At 45.4% G+C, this 21,999-nt stretch overlaps 1 protein-coding gene across 2 annotated transcripts in view; it reads right to left on the reverse strand.

The window, feature by feature from the left end:
* Positions 1–19,670, reverse strand: part of LOC125291926 (ADP-ribosylhydrolase ARH1-like) — a 42,414-nt gene extending 22,744 nt beyond the window's left edge. The window contains exon 1 of one of the 2 annotated variants that reach the window (XM_048238937.1): positions 19,641–19,670. The gene's annotated coding sequence lies outside the window, so the exon portion shown is untranslated. The remainder of the gene's footprint in view (positions 1–19,640) is intronic. The other variant, XM_048238938.1, reaches the window with a different exon arrangement.
* Positions 19,671–21,999: the final 2,329 nt, after the last annotated feature.

Below are 21,999 nucleotides of genomic sequence, written 5' to 3' on the forward strand. Positions count from 1 at the left end.
GTGAACTTTTAAATTTAAATGTTATATTAGGTTTGCCATCGTATGAAGCAGCTAGCTGAGGTTAACGCCAGCAGCCGCTCTCATGAGCTGTCTGTGGCGGCAAACTGATGTGCTTCAGACGGTTAGCTGCCGCCTGTTAGCTAGCTGGATCCTTTGAGATCCTGTTGACATCCACATAGCTAACTGCTAACTTAGCGCCGTGAACTCCCCGCACACTGTTTTTAGACACGGTTATTTCACAAAGTTTGATGAGTAGAAATACGTTCACCCACTGCTTTTATAAAAACGGATATTTTATGATGTTTGAACATAAATAAGTTAAGACACACTGGTTATAAGATATAGAATTTAACAAAGTTTTGAGAGTATAAATAGATAAATACACACTGGTCATAAGACATGATTATTCTGATAAGGAATACGAAAGTATACAGTAAATAAATAGATAAGTTGATACAAGGAATAGTATTTTCGTGAAAGTATGAAGGCGTATGTTAAAAACACAGTTTTGATATAACAGTTATCTTGAAGTAATGAATGTAAATATACTAAGCCATGACACCGAATGAATGTTTGTTATCTGAATCATATTGAGTATACATAATGTAACTAGTGCCTTTAATATTGCTGTTTTGTATGTACTGTATATTTAAACGGGTTAAGGTTTTATAATATTGAACTGAATCTTTATGTGCTTTTCTCTGACTTTTGCTACGTTAGAATTCTATTCGGTATTGAATGGTTAGTCAGGTGGTTTCCTACAGGTAGCCTGTACTTAAATACAATGGTATGTCCATGTTATTGCACTATTCAGCCATAGTGGCCTATTTTCACGGGTGTGAAAAATGTGAATGTATGAATGTGTTTTGGGATACATGAGTATGTGATGAATGTATTGAGATACATAAATGTAATGTTAAAGAACATGTTACTGTTGAAACAGACTTATTGCACAGACTTTGACATGATTGCTAGTAAATAAAAGATGCACTTTGGATGAAAAACTGACAAGAAGCAGCCTGTGTCATCTCCTTGTTTTTCCACCTGTTTCACAGGATCTACTTATCTTTGTTACGTCAGTCCCACACTTGGGACCTGTAACAAATTTTGGGGGCTTGTCCGGGATCGTCTTCCGTCACCACCATATGGGGAAGTTGATCCAGTGATAACAGAACCACGAGGCCACAGCAAGGCGACGTGGACGCTACTACAGCCGAGGACGACAGCTGGTGGGTATCCACAGAGGCGTTTGTGTCTTCATTCTGCCAGAGGGAACCGCACTGCTGCCTCATCAGAGTACGTCATGAGTACCGCACGCAAAGAACTCGTCTGGAGCATCAAAAAGAACTTGTACAAACTCTCAGGTACTGAAGCCTACCATCTCGCAAAAGACATCGCAACGGCCAGTCAAGGTACCAACACACTGGAGCCTTCTGATGAAGAGGGATGTGTAGATTATATTCTTAGTTATATGAAGTCTGATAGCTTGTCAAGTTCTGAAGATGAGGGTATGAGTCAACTGCTAATGTTAAATGACCTTGTATGTTTTGCTATTGAAAATCGTATTCCAGCTGTCATCACAAAGGGTGTAGAAAAGGTTAAAGACATACCCACTGCCCCCATCACAGGCTACACACACCTACACCTGACCTGCCATCTCCCCCAGCAGCACACACACACACTACACAACTCTTCCATCGGCTACCACCACAGTGCATACTACACAACAGCACATTGGTCTCAACACAGACACTAACATTACGAGTCAGCATGTCAGTCAGCCTCATGTTAGTGTACCGGACAGGACACAACACTTCAGAAATATGACTAGCACTGACTGTGGTATACTTTATAATACAGGGGCACCAACACTACTCCCACCACCACATCATACTCAGGCACAGACTGCGTTAGGGGGCACAGTTTCTTTAAGGGACCTGTCTTATCTCCAGCGTAGAGAATTTAAGGTACATGGGGGACAGATTGGGGACCACAGCTCTGACATCACATTCAATAGTATTTGTAAACAGATTGATGAGGGAGTCAGGGAGGGGTTCACGGAGACAGAGGTGGTCAGAGGGGTGCTGAAGATAGTCAAGCCAGGTGTTTTCAAGGACATGCTCATCAACAAGGATGAGATCACCACCAATGAAATCAAGGGCTTCCTCAGGTCTCATCTGTGTGAGAAGGCTAGCACAGAACTGTTCCAGGAGTTAATGTGTGCAAAGCAGAACGACCAAGAGTCCCCTCAGCAGTTTCTTTACCGCATGATTGGGCTCAAACAGAAAATCCTCTTTCAGTCAAGGCAGGCAAGTGCGGACATTCGTTATGATCCCAAAACCATTCAGGAAGTTTTCCTTCACACCATCTATCAGGGCCTAGGATCAAAACACACAGATATCAGGCAGCGACTCAGAGTATTCCTTTCAACTGGCCATGTCACTGATGAGGAAATTCTTAGCCAGGTTATGAAGATAATCAGTGATGAGAATGAACACCAGCGCAGACTCGGTCAGGTTCCGCGCCAGAAGACAGCTCATACACACAGTGTCCAGATGGATGGAGAACACCAGTCTATGGACAAAAGAGACAGTGAGTCCATACAACAGCTGAATGCAAAAGTGGAGGCTCTAACTAACATGGTGGCAGCCTTGATGGATCAACAGATAGCTGTCATGCATGCGCCCCACTCAAGGACTGTCACTGGTCAAACTCCAGTTCGCCATCAGACACACCATGCCTCACGCACACCTCCCACTCAATTACCCCCTTCTTCAACAAACCAGTCCGCCACAAATAGAGGTAGAACATCCAGCTGCACCGACTGTACACAACAAGGTTTACAGAACTGTAATCACTGTTTTGTGTGCGGGGATCCAGGGCATCGGGCCATCGGCTGTTTGAAGAGAAGCCAGCAGCAGGAAAATGGGAATCGGTCTCTGTTGAGGGACAATCAGAGGCCATTTCACAGTTCCAGTCCCAGCCACTAACATCAACGCGCCAGCAAAGAGAGTCCAAGGGGCGTGAAGGTGATCAAAGAGCTACACACGTTCACTCTCTGAGGACACAGACAGTTCCCAAATGTACAGTTCACACAGTGCCATTGATTGGTAGAAAGAGCCTGCTAAACTGCTTCATCAGTGGTTATGCTGTAACAGTTCTATTTGACTCTGGGTCACAAGTAAGCATCATTGACAGATCCTGGAAAGAGACATTCATTCCCAATCATCCAGTAAGACACTTACAAGAGCTCCTTGACCCAGGGAAAGCTTGAATTTATGTGCTGCAAACGGACAGGCCATTCCCTATGACGGATGGGTGGAGCTAACAGTCAACCTCCCAGGAAATGACAACCCCAGCCTCACCATGCAGGTTCCTTTTCTGGTCAGCCAACTTCCCCCCCCAGCCCCTACTTGGAGCTAATGTTCTGCAGGAGATGGTCAACAGTCAGGCATGTATCGCAGATGCAAGCCATTGTCATCAGCCTTCTGCGTAAAAAGCTCTTGGCGTGGGGAGAAGAACAAGCCAGCCATGGTGAACTTCATACAAGCCAAAGAACGACCGAGCTGCAGTACTGCCACCATAAGAGTGTGTAGAGACAATGTTACCATCCCACCTGGGAGGACAACACATGTGCAATGCAGAGTTCCACCTACCTTTGACATGACTAACTGCCTTGTTCTGTATGAGCCAGCAGAGGAGAGTGCCATCCTAGAACAGCTCAGTGTTGGTGAGAGTCTGCTAGAGATCAGTCAGGGCAGATGGCCGCCTGTTAGTGTGCCCGCCGCAAACTACACTAAGCATGAGATCAGATTACCCAAGAGAACTCTGTTAGGCTCCATCCAACAGGTTGCAAAAGTCCTTGAAATAGGCAAGCAAGAGACACTGTCAGCTGAACCAACACCTACTAGAACAGTAAGGGCTGAAGTTAATAATGTCACCAAGACCTAACACTACTCCTTCCACTTTGTGGCACCCACCTGTTGACCTCAGCCACCTCAGTCCAGAACAGCAAGGAGTGCTTGGGAAAATGTTGTATGAGGAGTCTGCTGCATTCGCCAAGACAACACTGACATTGGGTGTATCCCCTCGCCCAGATGTCCATCAGACTCAGAGATGATATCCCTGTTCAAAGGGCTTATGCATCAGTCCCAAAGCCGTTGTACCGGGAAGTCAAAGAGTATGTCCAAGACCTATTGGTGAAAGGATGGATTGTAAAGTCTCAGTCACCCTATGCCGCACCTATCGTGGTGTGTGAGAAAAAAGATGGATCACTACGGCTGTGTATCGACTACCGCTCCTCAACAAAAGACTGTGCCAGACCGACACCCCCTCCCACGCATACAGGACCTGCTTGACTCGGCTTTGGAGGTTATAGTTGGTTTTCCATCTTAGACCAAGGCAAAGCCTACCACCAAGGTTTCATTGTTGAGGGATCCAGGCATCTGACTGCTTTCACAACTCCATGGGGTTTTATGAGTGGGTCAGGATACCTTTTGATTGTCAAATGCACCAGCAGCCTTCCAACGGAGCATGGAGAATATGCTTGACACCCTTAGAGATGACTGTTGCATACCTTACCTGGACGATGTCCTCTGTTTCTCCAAGTCTTTTGAAGAGCATGTTGAAGTGCTGCGCCATGTACTCCAAGCCCTGCAGCGCCACGGGGTTAAACTGAGGCCAGAAAAATGTGAGTTGTTTCGCAAAGAGGTCAGGTACGTGGGTCGGTTGGTGTCTGCAAACGGTGTGAGGGTGGATCCAAAAGACCTTGAAGCGGTGCGAGTGTTGAAGGAGAAAAACACCACAAACAGTTGGGGATGTCCGGAGGTTACTTGGCTTTCTGAGCTACTACCGGGCATATGTACAGGACTTTTCTCGAATAGCAAGGCCGCTGTATGAGTTGCTCCAGGTGAAGCACGGGGTACAACCACCCGAGCCCACAAAAGGGAAGACAAAGGGGCCCCAACTTCCTTCCGTGTATGCCTGTTGAGTGGAAGGGTGAGCACCAGCAGATCCTTTGAGCCTAATAGAGATTCTGACACACCCTCCAGTGCTGGCTTACCCAAACTTTGACCATCCCTTCATACTCCACACTGATGCTTCACAAGAGGGCCTGGGAGCGGTTCTTTACCAAAAGCAAGAAGGAAAAATGAGAGTGATTGGCTATGGGTCACGACGCCAACATCAGCAGAACGAAATTATCACCTCCACAGTGGAAAACTTGAGTTTCTGGCCTTGAAGTGGGCAGTGTGTGACAAATTTCGGGACTACCTGTACTATGCCCCTCATTTCACTATCTACACTGATAACAACCCCTGACCTATGTTATGAGTACTGCTAAACTGAATGCAGTGGGTTACCGTTGGGTAGGGAGCTGTCAGACTTCCACTTTGAGATCAGATACCGCCAGGCAAGTTAAATATTGATGCAGACACACTTTCTCGTTGTCCCCTTGACATTGATGCTTTCATTAACCAGTGCTCAGAAAGACTGACAGAAGAGGCAGTGTGTGCTACCTGGGATGGGAGCAGAATGGCCAAACAGGGTGATGTAGCATGGGTGGCAGCCCTCAGTATAACATCAGAACAGCAGACTCAATCAGTGCCCTTTCCAGTGATCAGCCCCATTGAGCTGGCAAGTGAGCAGCGTAAAGATCCTGTCATTGGAAAAATCCTTGATTTAAAAGAAAGAACAGCAGAGTTGACTGAGACAACGCAGGGACGCCGACAGGCCCACCAGAAAACTGTCACGGGAATGGAGCAGGCTGCATGTGAAGGATGGCCTCCTCTACAGAACAGCACTGGGCCGCTTAACAGTTGGTTCTGCCTGCCATCTATAGACAGACAGTTCTCACACACCTGCACGACAACATGGGACATGTGGGTGTAGAAAGAGTTCTGAGCCTTGCCAGAGAACGCGTTTCTATTGGCCTTTCATGAAAAAGGGAGATTGAAGAGTACATCACCAGGAAGTGTTGCTGCATCAAACAGAAGAAACCCACTACAAATGACCGAGCACCCATGGGTTGTGTAACATCAAGCTTCACCCCTTGAACTTCGTCTGTATTGACTTCCTCCACCTTGAGTCAAGTCGTGGTGGGTACGAGTACATCCTGGTGGTAGTCGACCATTTCACCAGGTTTGCACAAGCCTATGCCACAAAAACAAGACTGGCAAGACAGCTGCTGACAAGATCTTCAATGATTTCATCCCTCGGTTTGATATCCAAGTAAGCTGCACCATGACCAAGGGCGGAGTTTGAAAATGAACTGTTCAGGACCCTCAGACAGCTGTCTGGTGTGAGCCATTCCAGAACTTCCCCTACCATCCACAAGGCAATCCCCCAGAGAGGTTCAATCGACCCTTCTACAAATGCTCAACACTTGGAGAGAAGGAGAAAGAAAGCTGGAAAGATCATCTGTCCCATGTCATCCATGCATACAACTGCACCAAGCATGAGGCTTAATTGGCTACTCTCCATATTACCTGTTATATGGCCACCATCCACGCCTTCCTGTCGACCTTCTCTTTGGGTTGGTAGCCGAGGAAGAAACAAACACGCCGAGAGGATATGCAGAGAAATGGAAAGAGAAAATGATTGAAGCATACAGAATAGCTGGTGACAACAGCCAACAGTCAAGTGCAAAAGGCAAACACTATTATGACAAGCGAAACAAAGGTGTGACCCTTCAACCTGGAGACAGAGTCCTTGTCCGTAACCTTGGTGTAAGAGGAGGACCCTGTAAACTGATTGAAACTGAAACTGATTGGGAACAGACGGTCCACGCGTCAAAGAGCAGCTTGAGATAACCCAGTCTACAAAGTTAGCCCTGAGACTGGAGGTCGCCCCATCCGCACCCTTCATCTAAAACTTGCTGTTCCAAGTAAAACTTACCTGTTGAGCTTTAGACTACACCTACTGAGTCACTAAAGGAAAAGAGAAAGTCGACACAACCACTAAGAACTGTTGCACAGCCACAGAGTGACACGAAAGTGATTCAGAGGCAGATGGAGAAGCCTTTGTTACTGGCTCTGGATACCAAGGGAAGTGCAGCGAAGTTGAGACTGTCACACCCCACCAGAGTGCTACCTGTGATACACAGATCAGCCATGAGCAGAGTGGAGCTCACCAGGGCCTTTCGAGCATGACAGGCCTGAACCTGAAAGAGGATGTGGAGCGGAAGACGTTCAAGAAGGACCAGATGAGGTTGCACTACCATGGGAAGAACCCCTGTCTTATGAGGAGCAGGAGGAGCGACCTCAGGCTAGAGACTCAGGTGAAGGTGTGCAGGCGCCTCAGTCTGATGTCCAGCCAACACTGAGGAGGTCTACCAGAGATAGGCACCCCCAGATGCTGACCTACACCTCTCTTGGGCAACCTACATATCAGCCACACACTAGTGTCAGTGCTATAGATGCTCAGACAACATTTTACACACACCCACACTCACAGTCTGCTGTCTACTCTGCTCAACCTACACTTTGCTCTCTCCAGCCTACACCTCACTCTCTTCAGGCTACATTCCCCCCTATCCCACCTATACCTCACTCTCTCCCAGCGCCCACCTCACCTTATACCACCTACACCTCACTCTCTCCAGGCCACACCTTACTCTGTCCAGCCTACACCTTATGCTATGCAACCCACGCCTTATGCTGTTCAGCCCACTTCTTATGCTGTTCAGCCCCACACCTTATTCAGCCCATCCCACACACACAATTCCCTTTACTTACCTGCCACCCCCTTACCTCATCCACTGCTATTGAACACGACATCTCTTTACACTGATCTTGAGGTTTCATGTTTAAGAGCAAGTGTCGGAGCCACTTTTGTAGTTGGGGGATGTGGTGGCGACCTAAATAGGTGACCACAAGTGTTGTGGTTTATTAACTGCATTTGTATTTTTATATGATTCATCTAGAACGGCACTATGCCTAGTAGGACTTTTTATTTGTCAATATTAGATTATTACTGTATTTTTATATTATTACTCTAGAACGGCCTAGTGCCTAGTAGGAACATAAGCGTGACACAGGAGGTGCAGTTCATCTGGGTTGCTATGGGAGCGGACCACCGCTCTGCCCACAGATGCACTTTGATGAAAAACTGACAAGAAGCAGCCTGTGTCATCTCCTTGTTTTTCCACCTGTTTCACAGGTTAGTATTGTATAAACGCCATCCGTTTCATGATGTCTGCAACTCATGACTGATGTCTATTTGATAACTTGTTTTTGTGTTATTGTGAACTTTTAAATTTAAATGTTATATTAGGTTTGCCATCGTGATGAAGCAGCTAGTTGAGGTTAACATCAGCAGCCGCCTCGCGAGCTGTCTGTGGCGCAAACTGATGTGCTTCAGACGGTTAGCTGCCGCCTGTTAGCTAGCTGGATCCTTTGAGATCTTGTTGACATCCACATAGCTAACTGCTAACTTAGCGTCGTGAACTCCCCGTGACACTGTTTTAGACACGGTTATTTCACAAAGTTTGATGAGTAGAAATACGCTCACCCACTGCTTTTATAAAACGGATATTTTATGATGTTTAAACATAAATAAGTTAAGACACACTGGTTATAAGATATAGAATTTAACAAAGTTTTGAGAGTATAAATAGATAAATACACACTGGTCATAAGACATGATTATTCTGATAAGGAATAACAGTATACAGTAAATAAATAGATAAGTTGATACAAGGAATAGTATTTCAGAAAGTATGAAGACATGTTATGTTAAAAAAAAACACAGTTTTGATATAACAGTTATCTTGAAGTAATGAATGTAAATATACTAAGCCATGACACTGGAATGAATGTTTGTTATCTGAATCATATTGAGTATACATAATGTAACTAGTGCCTTTAATATTGCTGTTTTGTATGTACTGTATATTTAAACGGGTTAAGGTTTTATAATATTGAACTGAATCTTTATGTGCTATTCTCTGACTTTTGCTACGTTAGAATTCTATTCGGTATTGAATGGTTAGTCAGGTGGTTTCCTACAGGTAGCCTGTACTTAAATACAATGGTATGTCCATGTTATTGCACTATTCAGCCATAGTGGCCTATTTCTCACGGGTGTGAAAAATGTGAATGTATGAATGTGTTTTTGGGATACATGAGTATGTGATGAATGTATTGAGATACATAAATGTAATGTTAAAGAACATGTTACTGTTGAAACAGACTTATTGCACAGACTTTGACATGATTGCTAGTAAATAAAAGATGCACTTTGGATGAAAAACTGACAAGAAGCAGCCTGTGTCATCTCCTTGTTTTTCCACCTGTTTCACAGGATCTACTTATCTTTGTTCACGTCAGTCCCATAACTTGGGACCTGTAACAAATTTTGGGGCTTGTCGGGATCGTCTTCCGTCACCACCATATGGGAAGTTGATCCAGTGATAACAGAACCACGAGGCCACAGCAAGGCGACGCGGACGTTACTACAGCCGAGGCGACAGCTGGTGGGTATCCACAGAGGGCGTTTGTGTCTTCATTCTGCCAGAGGGAACCGCACTGCTGCCTCATCAGACGCCATGAGTACCGCACGCATAAAGAACTTCGTCTGGAGCATCAAAAAGAACTTGTACAAACTCTCAGGTACTGAAGCCTACCATCTCAAGCAAAAAGACATCGAGCGGCCAGTCAAGGTACCAACACACTGGAGCCTTCTGATGAAGAGGGATGTGTAGATTATATTCTTAGTTATATGAAGTCTGGATAGCTTGTCAAGTTCTGAAGATGAGGGTATGAGTCAACTGCTAATGTTAAATGACCTTGTATGTTTTGCTATTGAAAATCGTATTCCAGCTGTCATCACAAAGGGTGTAGAAAGGTTAAAGACATACCCACTGCCCCATCACCAGCAGTAGGCTACACACACACTACACCTGACCTGCCATCTCCCAGCAGCACACACACACACTACACAACTCTTCCATCGGCTACCACCACAGTGCATACTACACAACAGCACATTGGTCTCAACACAGAACACTAACATTACGAGTCAGCATGTCAGTCAGCCTCATGTTAGTAAAACGGACAGGACACAACACTTCAGAAATATGACTAGCACTGACTGTGGTATACTTTATAATACAGGGGCACCAAACTACTCCCACCACCACATCATACTCAGGCACAGACTGCAAGTAGGGGGGGCACAGTTTCTTTAAGGGACCTGTCTTATCTCCAGCGTAGAGAATTTAAGGTACATGGGGGACAGATTGGGGACCACAGCTCTGACATCACATTCAATAGTATTTGTAAACAGATTGATGAGGGAGTCAGGGAGGGGTTCAGGAGACAGAGGTGGTCAGAGGGGTGCTGAAGATAGTCAAGCCAGGTGTTTTCAAGGACATGCTCATCAACAAGGATGAGATCACCACCAATGAAATCAAGGGCTTCCTCAGGTCTCATCTGTGTGAGAAGGCTAGCACAGAACTGTTCCAGGAGTTGTGTGTGCAAAGCAGAACCACCAAGAGTCCCTCAGCAGTTTCTTTTACCGCATGATTGGGCTCAAACAGAAAATCCTTTTCAGTCAAGGCAGGCAAAGCGGACATTCGTTATGATCCCAAAACCATTCAGGAAGTTTTCCCTTCACACCATCTATCAGACCTAGGATCAAAACACACAGATATCAGGCAGCGACTCAGAGTATTCCTTTCAACTGGCCATGTCACTGATGAGGAAATTCTTAGCCAGGTTATGAAGATAATCAGTGATGAGAATGAACACCAGCTTAGACTCGGTCAGGGTTCAGCCAGAAGACAGCTCATACACACAGTGTCCAGATGGATGGAGAACACCAGTCTATGGACAAAAGAGACAGTGAGTCCATACAACAGCTGAATGCAAAAGTGGGAGGCTCTAACTAACATGGTGGCAGCCTTGATGGATCAACAGATAGCTGTCATGCATGCGCCCCACTCAAGGACTGTCACTGGTCAAACTCCAGTTAGCCATCAGACACACCATGCCTCACACGACACCTCCCACTCAATTACCCCTTCTTCAACAAACCAGTCCGCCACAAATAGAGGTAGAACATCCAGCTGCACCGACTGTACACAACAAGGTTTACAGAACTGTAATCACTGTTTTGTGTGCGGGGATCCAGGGCATCGGGCCATCGGCTGTTTGAAGAGAAGCCAGCAGCAGGAAATGGGAATCGGTCTCTGTTGAGGGACAATCAGAGGCCATTTCACAGTTCCAGTCCCAGCCACTAACATCAACGCGCCAGCAAAGAGAGTCCAAGGGGCGTGAAGGTGATCAAAGAGCTACACACGTTCACTCTCTGAGGACACAGACAGTTCCCAAATGTACAGTTCACACAGTGCCATTGATTGGTAGAAAGAGCCTGCTAAACTGCTTCATCAGTGGTTATGCTGTAACAGTTCTATTTGACTCTGGGTCACAAGTAAGCATCATTGACAGATCCTGGAAAGAGACATTCATTCCCAATCATCCAGTAAGACACTTACAAGAGCTCCTTGACCCAGGGGAAAGCTTGAATTTATGTGCTGCAAACGGACAGGCCATTCCCTATGACGGATGGGTGGAGCTAACAGTCAACCTCCCAGGAAATGACAACCCCAGCCTCACCATGCAGGTTCCTTTTCTGGTCAGCCAACTTCCCCTCCCCAGCCCCTACTTGGAGCTAATGTTCTGCAGGAGATGGTCAACAGTCAGGCATGTATCGCGAGGATGCACAAGCCATTGTCATCAGCCTTCTGCGTAAAGCTCTTGGCGTGGAGAAGAACAAGCCAGCGCCATGGTGAACTTCATACAAGCCAAAGAACGACCGGGCTGCAGTACTGCCACCATAGAGTGTGTAGAGACAATGTTACCATCCCACCTGGGAGGACAACACATGTGCAATGCAGAGTTCCACCTACCTTTGACATGACTAACTGCCTTGTTCTGTATGAGCCAGCAGAGGAGAGTGCCATCCTAGAACAGCTCAGTGTTGGTGAGAGTCTGCTAGAGATCAGTCAGGGCAGATGGCCGTCTGTTAGTGTGCCCGTCGCAAACTACACTAAGCATGAGATCGTATTACCCAAGAGAACTCTGTTAGGCTCCATCCAACAGGTTGCAAAAGTCCTTGAAATAGGCAAGCAAGAGACACTGTCAGCTGAACCAACACCTACTAGAACAGTAAGGGCTGAAGTTAATAATGTCACCGCACCTAACACTACTCCTTCCACTTTGTGGCACCCACCTGTTGACCTCAGCCACCTCAGTCCAGAACAGCAAGGAGTGCTTGGGAAAATGTTGTATGAGGAGTCTGCTGCATTCGCTCAAGACAACACTGACATTGGGTGTATCCCCTCGCTCCAGATGTCCATCAGACTCAGAGATGATATCCCTGTTCAAAGGGCTTATGCATCAGTCCCAAAGCCGTTGTACCGGGAAGTCAAAGAGTATGTCCAAGACCTATTGGTGAAAGGATGGATTGTAAAGTCTCAGTCACCCTATGCCGCACCTATCGTGTGTGTGAGAAAAAAAAGATGGATCACTACGGCTGTGTATCGACTACCGGCTCCTCAACAAAAAGACTGTGCCAGACCGACACCCACTCCCACGCATACAGGACCTGCTTGACTAAGCTTGGAGGTTATAGTTGGTTTTCCATCTTAGACCAAGGCAAAGCCTACCACCAAGGTTTCATTGCTGAGGGATCCAGGCATCTGACTGCTTTCACAACTCCATGGGGGTTTTATGAGTGGGTCAGGATACCTTTTGGATTGTCAAATGCACCAGCAGCCTTCCAACGGAGCATGGAGAATATGCTTGACACCCTTAGAGATGACTGTTGCATACCTTACCTGGGACGATGTCCTCTGTTTCTCAAGTCTTTTGAAGAGCATGTTGAAGTGCTGCGCCATGTACTCCAAGCCCTGCAGCATGCGAGGGGGTTAAACTGAGGCCAGAAAAATGTGAGTTGTTTTAGCAAAGAGGTCAGATGCGTGGGTCGGTTGGTGTCTGCAAAGCGGTGTGAGGGTGGATCCAAAAGACCTTGAAGCGAATGCGAGTGTTGAAGGAGAAAACACCACAAACAGTTGGGGATGTCCGAGGTTACTTGGCTTTCTGAGCTACTACGGGCATATGTACAGGACTTTTCTCGAATAGCAAGGCGCTGTATGAGTTGCTCCAGGTGAAGCCGGGTACAACCACCCGAGCCCACAAAAGGGAAGACAAAGGGGCCCCAACTTCCTTCCCCGTATGCCTGTTGAGTGGAAGGGTGAGCACCAGCAGATCCTTGGCGCCCTAATAGAGATTCTGACACACCCTCCAGTGCTGGCTTACCCAAACTTTGACCATCCCTTCATACTCCACACTGATGCTTCACAAGAGGGCCTGGGAGCGGTTCTTTACCAAAAGCAAGAAGGAAAAATGAGAGTGATTGGCTATGGGTCACGTCGCGCTAACATCAGCAGAGCGGAATTATCACCTCCACAGTGGAAAACTTGAGTTTCTGGCCTTGAAGTGGGCAGTGTGTGACAAATTTCGGGACTACCTGTACTATGCCCCTCATTTCACTATCTACACTGATAACAACCCCCTGACCTATGTTATGAGTACTGCTAAACTGAATGCAGTGGGTTACCCGTTGGGTAGGGGAGCTGTCGAACTTCCACTTTGAGATCAGATACCGGCCAGGCAAGTTAAATATTGATGCAGACACTCTTTCTCGTTGTCCCCTTGACATTGATGCTTTCATTAACCAGTGCTCAGAAAGACTGACAGAAGAGGCAGTGTGTGCTACCTGGGATGGGAGCAGAATGGCCAAACAGGGTGATGTAGCATGGGTGGCAGCCCTCAGTATAACATCAGAACAGCAGACTCAATCAGTGCCCTTTCCAGTGATCAGCCCCATTGAGCTGGCAAGTGAGCAGCGTAAAGATCCTGTCATTGGAAAAATCCTTGATTTAAAAAGAAAGAACAGCAGAGTTGACTGAGACAATACGCATGGGGCCTTTCGACAGGCCCACCAGAAAACTGTCGGGGAATGGAGCAGGCTGCATGTGAAGGATGGCCTCCTCTACAGAACAGCACTGGGCGCCAACAGTTGGTTCTGCCTGCCATCTATAGACAGACAGTTCTCACACACCTGCACGACAACATGGGACATGTGGGTGTAGAAAGAGTTCTGAGCCTTGCCAGAGAACGTTTCTATTGGCCTTTCATGAAAAGGGAGATTGAAGAGTACATCACCAGGAAGTGTCGCTGCATCAAACAGAAGAAACCCACTACAAATGACCGAGCACCCATGGGTTGTGTAACATCAAGCTCACCCCTTGAACTTCGTCTGTATTGACTTCCTCCACCTTGAGTCAAGTCGTGGTGGGTAGATGAAGTACATCCTGGTGGTAGTCGACCATTTCACCAGGTTTGCACAAGCCTATGCCACAAAAACAAGACTGGCAAGACAGCTGCTGACAAGATCTTCAATGATTTCATCCCTCGGTTTGGATATCCAAGTAAGCTGCACCATGACCAAGGGGGGGAGTTTGAAAATGAACTGTTCAGGACCCTCAGACAGCTGTCTGGTGTGAGCCATTCAGAACTTCCCCTACCATCCACAAGGCAATCCCGAGAGGTTCAATCGGACCCTTCTACAAATGCTCGAACACTTGGAGAGAAGGAGAAAGAAAGCTGGAAAGATCATCTGTCCCATGTCATCCATGCATACAACTGCACCAAGCATGGGCGACTGGCTACTCTCCATATTACCTGTTATATGGCCACCATCCACGCCTTCCTGTCGACCTTCTCTTTGGGTTGGTAGCCGAGGAAGAAACAAACACGCCCGAGAGGATATGCAGAGAAATGGAAAAGAAAATGATTGAAGCATACAGAATAGCTGGCGACAACAGCCAACAGTCAAGTGCAAAAGGCAAACACTATTATGACAAGCGAAACAAAGGTGTGACCCTTCAACCTGGAGACAGAGTCCTTGTCCGTAACCTTGGTGTAAGAGGAGGACCCTGTAAACTGAAATCCTATTGGGAACAGACGGTCTACGTCGTCAAAGAGCAGCTTGGAGATAACCCAGTCTACAAAGTTAGCCCTGAGACTGGAGGTCGTCCCATCCGCACCCTTCATCGAAACTTGCTGTTCCAAGTAAACGACTTACCTGTTGAGCTTCCAGTCACGACTACACCTACTGAGTCACTAAAGGGAAAGAGAAAGTCGACACAACCACTAAGAACTGTTGCACAGCCACAGAGTGACACGAGTGATTCAGAGGCAGATGGAGAAGCGCCTTGTTACTGGCTGCGGATACCAAGGGAAGTGCAGCGAGTTGAGACTGTCACACCCCACCAGAGTGCTACCTGTGATACACAGATCAGCCATGAGCAGAGTGGAGCTCACCAGGGGCCTTTCGAGCATGACAGGCCTGAACCTGAAAGAGGATGTGGGCGGAAGGCGTGCAAGAAGGACCAGATGAGGTTGCACTACCATGGGAAGAACCCCTGTCTTGCGAGGAGCAGGAGGCGACCTCAGGCTAGAGACTCAGGTGAAGGTGTGCAAGCCTCAGTCTGGCGTCCAGCCAAAACTGAGGAGGTCTACCAGAGATAGGCACCCCCCCCAGATGCTGACCTACACCTCTCTTGGGCAACCTACATATCAGCCACACACTAGTGTCAGTGCTATAGATGCTCAGACAACATTTTACACACACCCACACTCACAGTCTGCTGTCTACTCTGCTCAACCTACACTTTGCTCTCTCCAGCCTACACCTCACTCTCTTCAGGCTACATTCCACCCTATCCCACCTATACCTCACTCTCTCCAGCGTCCACCTCACCTTATACCACCTACACCTCACTCTCTCCAGGCCACACCTTACTCTGTCCAGCCTACACCTTATGCTATGCAACCCACGCCTTATGCTGTTCAGCCCACTTCTTATGCTGTTCAGCCCACACCTTATTCAGCCCATCCCACACACACAATTCCCTTTACTTACCTGCCACCCCCTTACCTCATCCACTGCTATTGAACACGACATCTCTTTACACTGATCTTGAGGTTTCATGTTTAAGAGCAAGTGTCGGGAGCCACTTTTGTAGTTGGGGGCGTGCTAAGCGCAAATAGGTGACCACAACTGTTTATTAACTGCATTTGTATTTTTTATATGATTCATCTAGAACGGCACTATGCCTAGTAGGACTTTTTATTTGTCAATATTAGATTATTACTGTATTTTTATATTATTACTCTAGAACGGCCTAGTGCCTAGTAGGAACATAAAGCGTGACACAGGAGGTGCAGTTGCGTCTGGGTTGCTATGGGGGGCGGACCACCGCTCTGCCCACAGATGCACTTTGGATGAAAAACTGACAAGAAGCAGCCTGTGTCATCTCCTTGTTTTTCCACCTGTTTCACAGGTTAGTACTGTATAAGCGCCATCCGTTTCATGATGTCTGCAACTCATGACTGATGTCTATTTGATAACTTGTTTTTGTGTTATTGTGAACTTTTAAATTTAAATGTTATATTAGGTTTGCCATCGTATGAAGCAGCTAGCTGAGGTTAACGTCAGCAGCCGTCCATGCGAGCTGTCTGTGGCGGCAAACTGATGTGCTTCAGGCGGTTAGCTGCCGTCTGTTAGCTAACTGGATCCTTTGAGATCCTGTTGACATCCACATAGCTAACTGCTAACTTAGCGTCGTGAACTCCATTACACTGTTTTAGACACGGTTATTTCACAAAGTTTGATGAGTAGAAAATCGTTCACCCACTGCTTTTATAAAGCGGATATTTTATGATGTTTGAACATAAATAAGTTAAGACACACTGGTTATAAGATATAGAATTTAACAAAGTTTTGAGAGTATAAATAGATAAATACACACTGGTCATAAGACATGATTATTCTGATAAGGAATACGAGTATACAGTAAATAAATAGATAAGTTGATACAAGGAATAGTATTTCGTAAAGTATGAAGACGTATGTTAAAAAACACAGTTTTGATATAACAGTTATCTTGAAGTAATGAATGTAAATATACTAAGCCATGACACTGGAATGAATGTTTGTTATCTGAATCATATTGAGTATACATAATGTAACTAGTGCCTTTAATATTGCTGTTTTGTATGTACTGTATATTTAAGCGGGTTAAGGTTTTATAATATTGAACTGAATCTTTATGTGCTATTCTCTGACTTTTTGCTACGTTAGAATTCTATTCGGTATTGAATGGTTAGTCAGGTGGTTTCCTACAGGTAGCCTGTACTTAAATACAATGGTATGTCCATGTTATTGCACTATTCAGCCATAGTGGCCTATTTCTCACGGGTGTGAAAAATGTGAATGTATGAATGTGTTTTTGGGATACATGAGTATGTGATGAATGTATTGAGATACATAAATGTAATGTTAAAGAACATGTTACTGTTGAAACAGACTTATTGCACAGACTTTGACATGATTGCTAGTAAATAAAAGATGCACTTTGGATGAAAAACTGACAAGAAGCAGCCTGTGTCATCTCCTTGTTTTTCCACCTGTTTCACAGGATCTACTTATCTTTGTTACGTCAGTCCCACACTTGGGACCTGTAACATGTGCATTGCCCCATGAAATCAGAGACATTCCCCCCGCCCTATATTCCCCTGATCCAGGCGTATTCCTCTAGACTAGCTCTTGCCTTGCTCCTGGTCTTTTAGTGGTTGCTCCGCTGGGGAGAGCCCCAGCCCATTGCTCCTCACACTGACATTGCGTTTTACACTTTTGTTTGATCACCCCTAGACATATTTTGCATTACACTTTCCTTTTCCACACACTATACTGACTTTATCTGTTAAATGTTAAAATAAACGTATTTAACAGTCACAAATCTTGGTGTAAAAATGGACTCCCAACTCACTTTTGAAGCCCAATGAACATCTTTAGTGTCCCTTTTCACACATATAGCTGCACAATATGGTTACCTATAGTCTTGCCAAGAGTAGAGAGCATGATATAGGCATATTATTATTTATGAAGCACTTGGTGCATGTTTTTAATTATTGACATGCTAAAATTTCTTATTTGTCTGTCTGATCCCAAGCAGCTGTTTCAAATGTATTGTGAATGTACAGAGAGTAGATGTGTTTACTGGAAAAGTCACTGTCTGCAGGGTTTCACCTGCATCATTGTACCCGATAACAATTATTCCATTTCATATGTGCTCTCTATTTTTTGCAATAATAATGATTATTAGTTATCTTGCAGGAAAAATGTTTTGGACCGTTTGGTTTGGGCCATTGTTTTGAACGTTAGGAAGAAATAGCGTCACGAACGGAACGCTTCAGTTACGCGCCTGGTGTAGCGCCCTGTAAGATCATTGTCAAGTTTGCTGATGACACAGCAGTAGAAGGCCTAGGCATCATTTCTAAGAACAATGAGCAGGCTTGAATGAAGTAGACAGTCTGGTGCCAGGGCAACAAGCTTCTCAATGTTACTAATGTTTATAGATTTCAGAAGATTTACCAACCACTCAAAATCAATGGCTCTCAGGTGGAAAGGGTAGAGTTTCAAATATCCTAGTGTCCATATTACTGAAGACCTGATTTGGACCAAGCATACCTATTCACTGGTGAGAAAGGCATATCAGCCTCTTTTCCACCTCAGACGCCTCAAGTAGCCTACTTAAGGCTATAATAAATTTTACAGAACCACCAAAAAATGGCAACAGCACTCAGCAAGATCGTAAAACCCTAAGGAGATCACTTCACTGTGGTACTGGTAGCCTTAATAATTAACATAGGGCCTACTAGGCTAGACGTTTGATGAATAGGCCTGGGTCCAGCGGACAAAAATGCAATCAAGTTATGAAACGAGAATAGTTTGCCATTATCTTTCTAAGTGAAGGCTATATTTTATTTGGCCTATGCGGTAAAAGCAGAGAAAGGAACATGTGGTTTAGTCTGTAGCCTACTGCATCAAAATCTAAGCCTACACATTTCCTCACTTTCTTACTCGACTTTCTTATCTTCAAACACCGCGAAAAATGTGCCGAGATAAGGAAGCTCACACGTGCAGTTGGTCCATCCTCTCGCTGTTTTACAGAAAAAGCCCTGTTTCCGCAAAAGACAAGCTTTAATTCGCTGCTGTCTACATAAAAGCGGTTGTTCACTGTGTAAATAACGCCATTTTCTGCGTCTTTTTCATCCCAACCGTGGGTTCTTTGGAGGAGAAACGAGAACGCGCACATATCCTGAATTACTGTAGCCTACTTAGGCTACACCTGGCTTGACATAGTCGCGACTAGGCTACCCATCCTGGATTGGCGTGTTGAGCTAGGATGACCAGACAACGCTATGTCAAGCCTCGCTTTATCATTTATCTAATTCTGCCTTCGTGAAATACCCATCAGGAAGGAGGAAGAACAGTGTAGCCTAGACAGTAAACGAAACATTTCAATCGGTATGGATTGCTTCCTGCTGCAGCGTTTACTTTCGGTCGCAATGGCAAGACGTGGACAAAGTCAGTTGGAAATGTAAAAAAGGCTAACATTGTAAGATATGATCGTGTCCAAATTATTTACAGACAAAAATCATATTATTATCATTGTTCTCCATTCTAACGAAGCATATAGGCTATCCAAAAAAGCTTAGGCTACTCACTCTGTTCCTTATAGACCTCGACAGTCCCGCCCCAGAATGTCTAATCATAGGGAGGGAAAGTAATCTCATCGCCACCTACTGGTTGCATTCGCCTTCCATAGGTGCACTGGGGTCACCTATTGCTTCTAGTGGTCATAGGCCTACCTTATTTTTAGGATTAGTTGAATTGTTTGAGGGTTTTTTTTGTAATATGGTGATGACGAACTAGCTTACAGTTGCATGCGACGTCACCGGTTTGGGCGCTTCATCTTAACTGATCAAAACGGCCAGTTTGCTTGACTGGCTTAACATATTTTGTAATATCGGAGCGATCCGATGTAGGCTAAACCGCGTGGTGATTACCTTTATGTCAGGATAACTTGTGTTGTGCTCCTACTCACATGAAGAGCTGGCAGTAAGTGTTAGGCTGCTCCAGACCAGGCGAAGTTTCAGGATCTATTTCATCTCATCCGTGATCTCAGTCAGCAGTCACCAACGGAAACCAATAGTTATTCCGCTGCCTACACATTATCATAACCTATGCATATAACTAGATCCACTGTCATTACCTAAACGTTTTGTACCGAGGTGAAGTTAGTTTGATATTTGATATTCGGATATTCGACAGATATTCTTTTTTTTTTTTTTTAATGCAGCCGGTTTCACCCAGTGTTTGCAGACAATGTACAAACAGACCTGTCTACTTGCTCCCAGCCGAGGGACCGTCTATAAAGTAGGCTACCTTCTGAATTACCTTTATAGTCTTTTTTGTCAATAGCTTTGACATCATGTGACCTAGTGACTCCAAACCAATGCAGATTATTAAGAAACAGACTCCTTTTTTCAATACCTCCCAAGCCATATGACCTAGTGACTCCAAACCAATGCAGAATAGTTATCCTTTATGAGACTCATCAGACACACCTATTTTTATAGTCACTGTTTGCATGCTGTATTTTATATGAATATTTTAAAGAAAATACATTATTTATTTCCCATATGGTCTCCTTTTTTCAATACCTCCCAAGCCATATGACCTAGTGAATCCAAACCAATGCAGAATAGTTCATCAATAGCTCATCAAACACACCTCTTTTTTTAGGGACCACCGGTTGAAAACCCCTGTCTTAGAGAAGCTGTCTGACGTGGTCAGCTGAGGGCCGTGGGGTCTATCATGTGAGACTGATTAAGCGCCTCCACCGTGATCGACTGGCCCCGTACCGACCCCTGGCCTCAGCTGAGGGCCGTGGGGACTCGGACACTGACTCTGTGGAACTTGGTGACAATGGAGCTGTAGCTCTAACACCGGTCACCGTGCAGCCTTCACCGGAGGTCACCGCCGCGACAGCGGCGCGCCCACAATGCCAGCGTCGCGTCCCAGCCAGGCTCATGGACTGACGTAGGGTTAGACTTGAGCCAAGGGGACATGGACTAAGTCTCAGGGGGCTGTGTAATGAACTGAGCCTAGCTGGTTATGACTGTGCTCCCATGATGCTGTGCAGTGTGTGTATGTGTGTAATGTTGATGTTCTAAGCCATGCGGGATGACAATGTATGTCCTGTCTGTCGTGTTTATGTTTACAGTTGGTTACAGTGTTCATAACCGGGTCTAACTAGTGTGTGTTTTAGATACAGCCTCAAATAGATGTTTAGTGCTGGGGCATAATGGCCAGGTCTGGCCCCGTATTATGTGTTTGTGTGTTCAAGTGTTGGTTCAATAAAAATCCTTCAAAGACAACTTCGCAGTTTGTTACAATATGCTACTATTGGTCCACACTCTGATATCTCATTTACAGTGCAGGTTAGCTAGCTGCAACTCAGTTTCAGCATAACATTTTGAGTAGGCCTTGAAGTCAGCCTTTGTTCAGGTCTGACGATTATTTATTTTGGACAATGGATTTGTGGGTATTGAAGTTTATTTGAGCTGCGTGAGACACTGTGTGTTGCGTTTGTTAGTTAGGACATAGCTCCGCGATAGCAGAGTCAACTCTACTTTCATTTTGACATGTCAGAGGTATCTACAACTATGTGTTGCGTGACGGTGCGTTGATGCAAGGATAATTGTCTTGTCGGCTATTTTTAGTTAATAAATAAAACTAAATTTGAAGAAAGAAAGGTGACCTATGGTACATAGGCATGACTGGTGCAGTTTTGCATTCACATACCATAAAGTTTCGTCTCCCTCTTCAACCTAACTTTCTCCTTGTCTTCCAATGATTGGAGCTAAGTAGCCTAATCAATAATATGTTAGCTTTAATGGCGACCTAGCTAGCAATGCATCATGACCCTAAATGATTTCTGTTCAGCAGTTCGAAATAGCTGTTTTCTAACCAACGCTCATTAAAACGGCAACCTCACTTCATGTTGATGGTCATCTTCGA

Source organism: Alosa alosa, chromosome 3 (genome assembly GCF_017589495.1).
Source record: "Alosa alosa isolate M-15738 ecotype Scorff River chromosome 3, AALO_Geno_1.1, whole genome shotgun sequence".
Lineage (NCBI taxonomy): Eukaryota > Metazoa > Chordata > Actinopteri > Clupeiformes > Clupeidae > Alosa > Alosa alosa.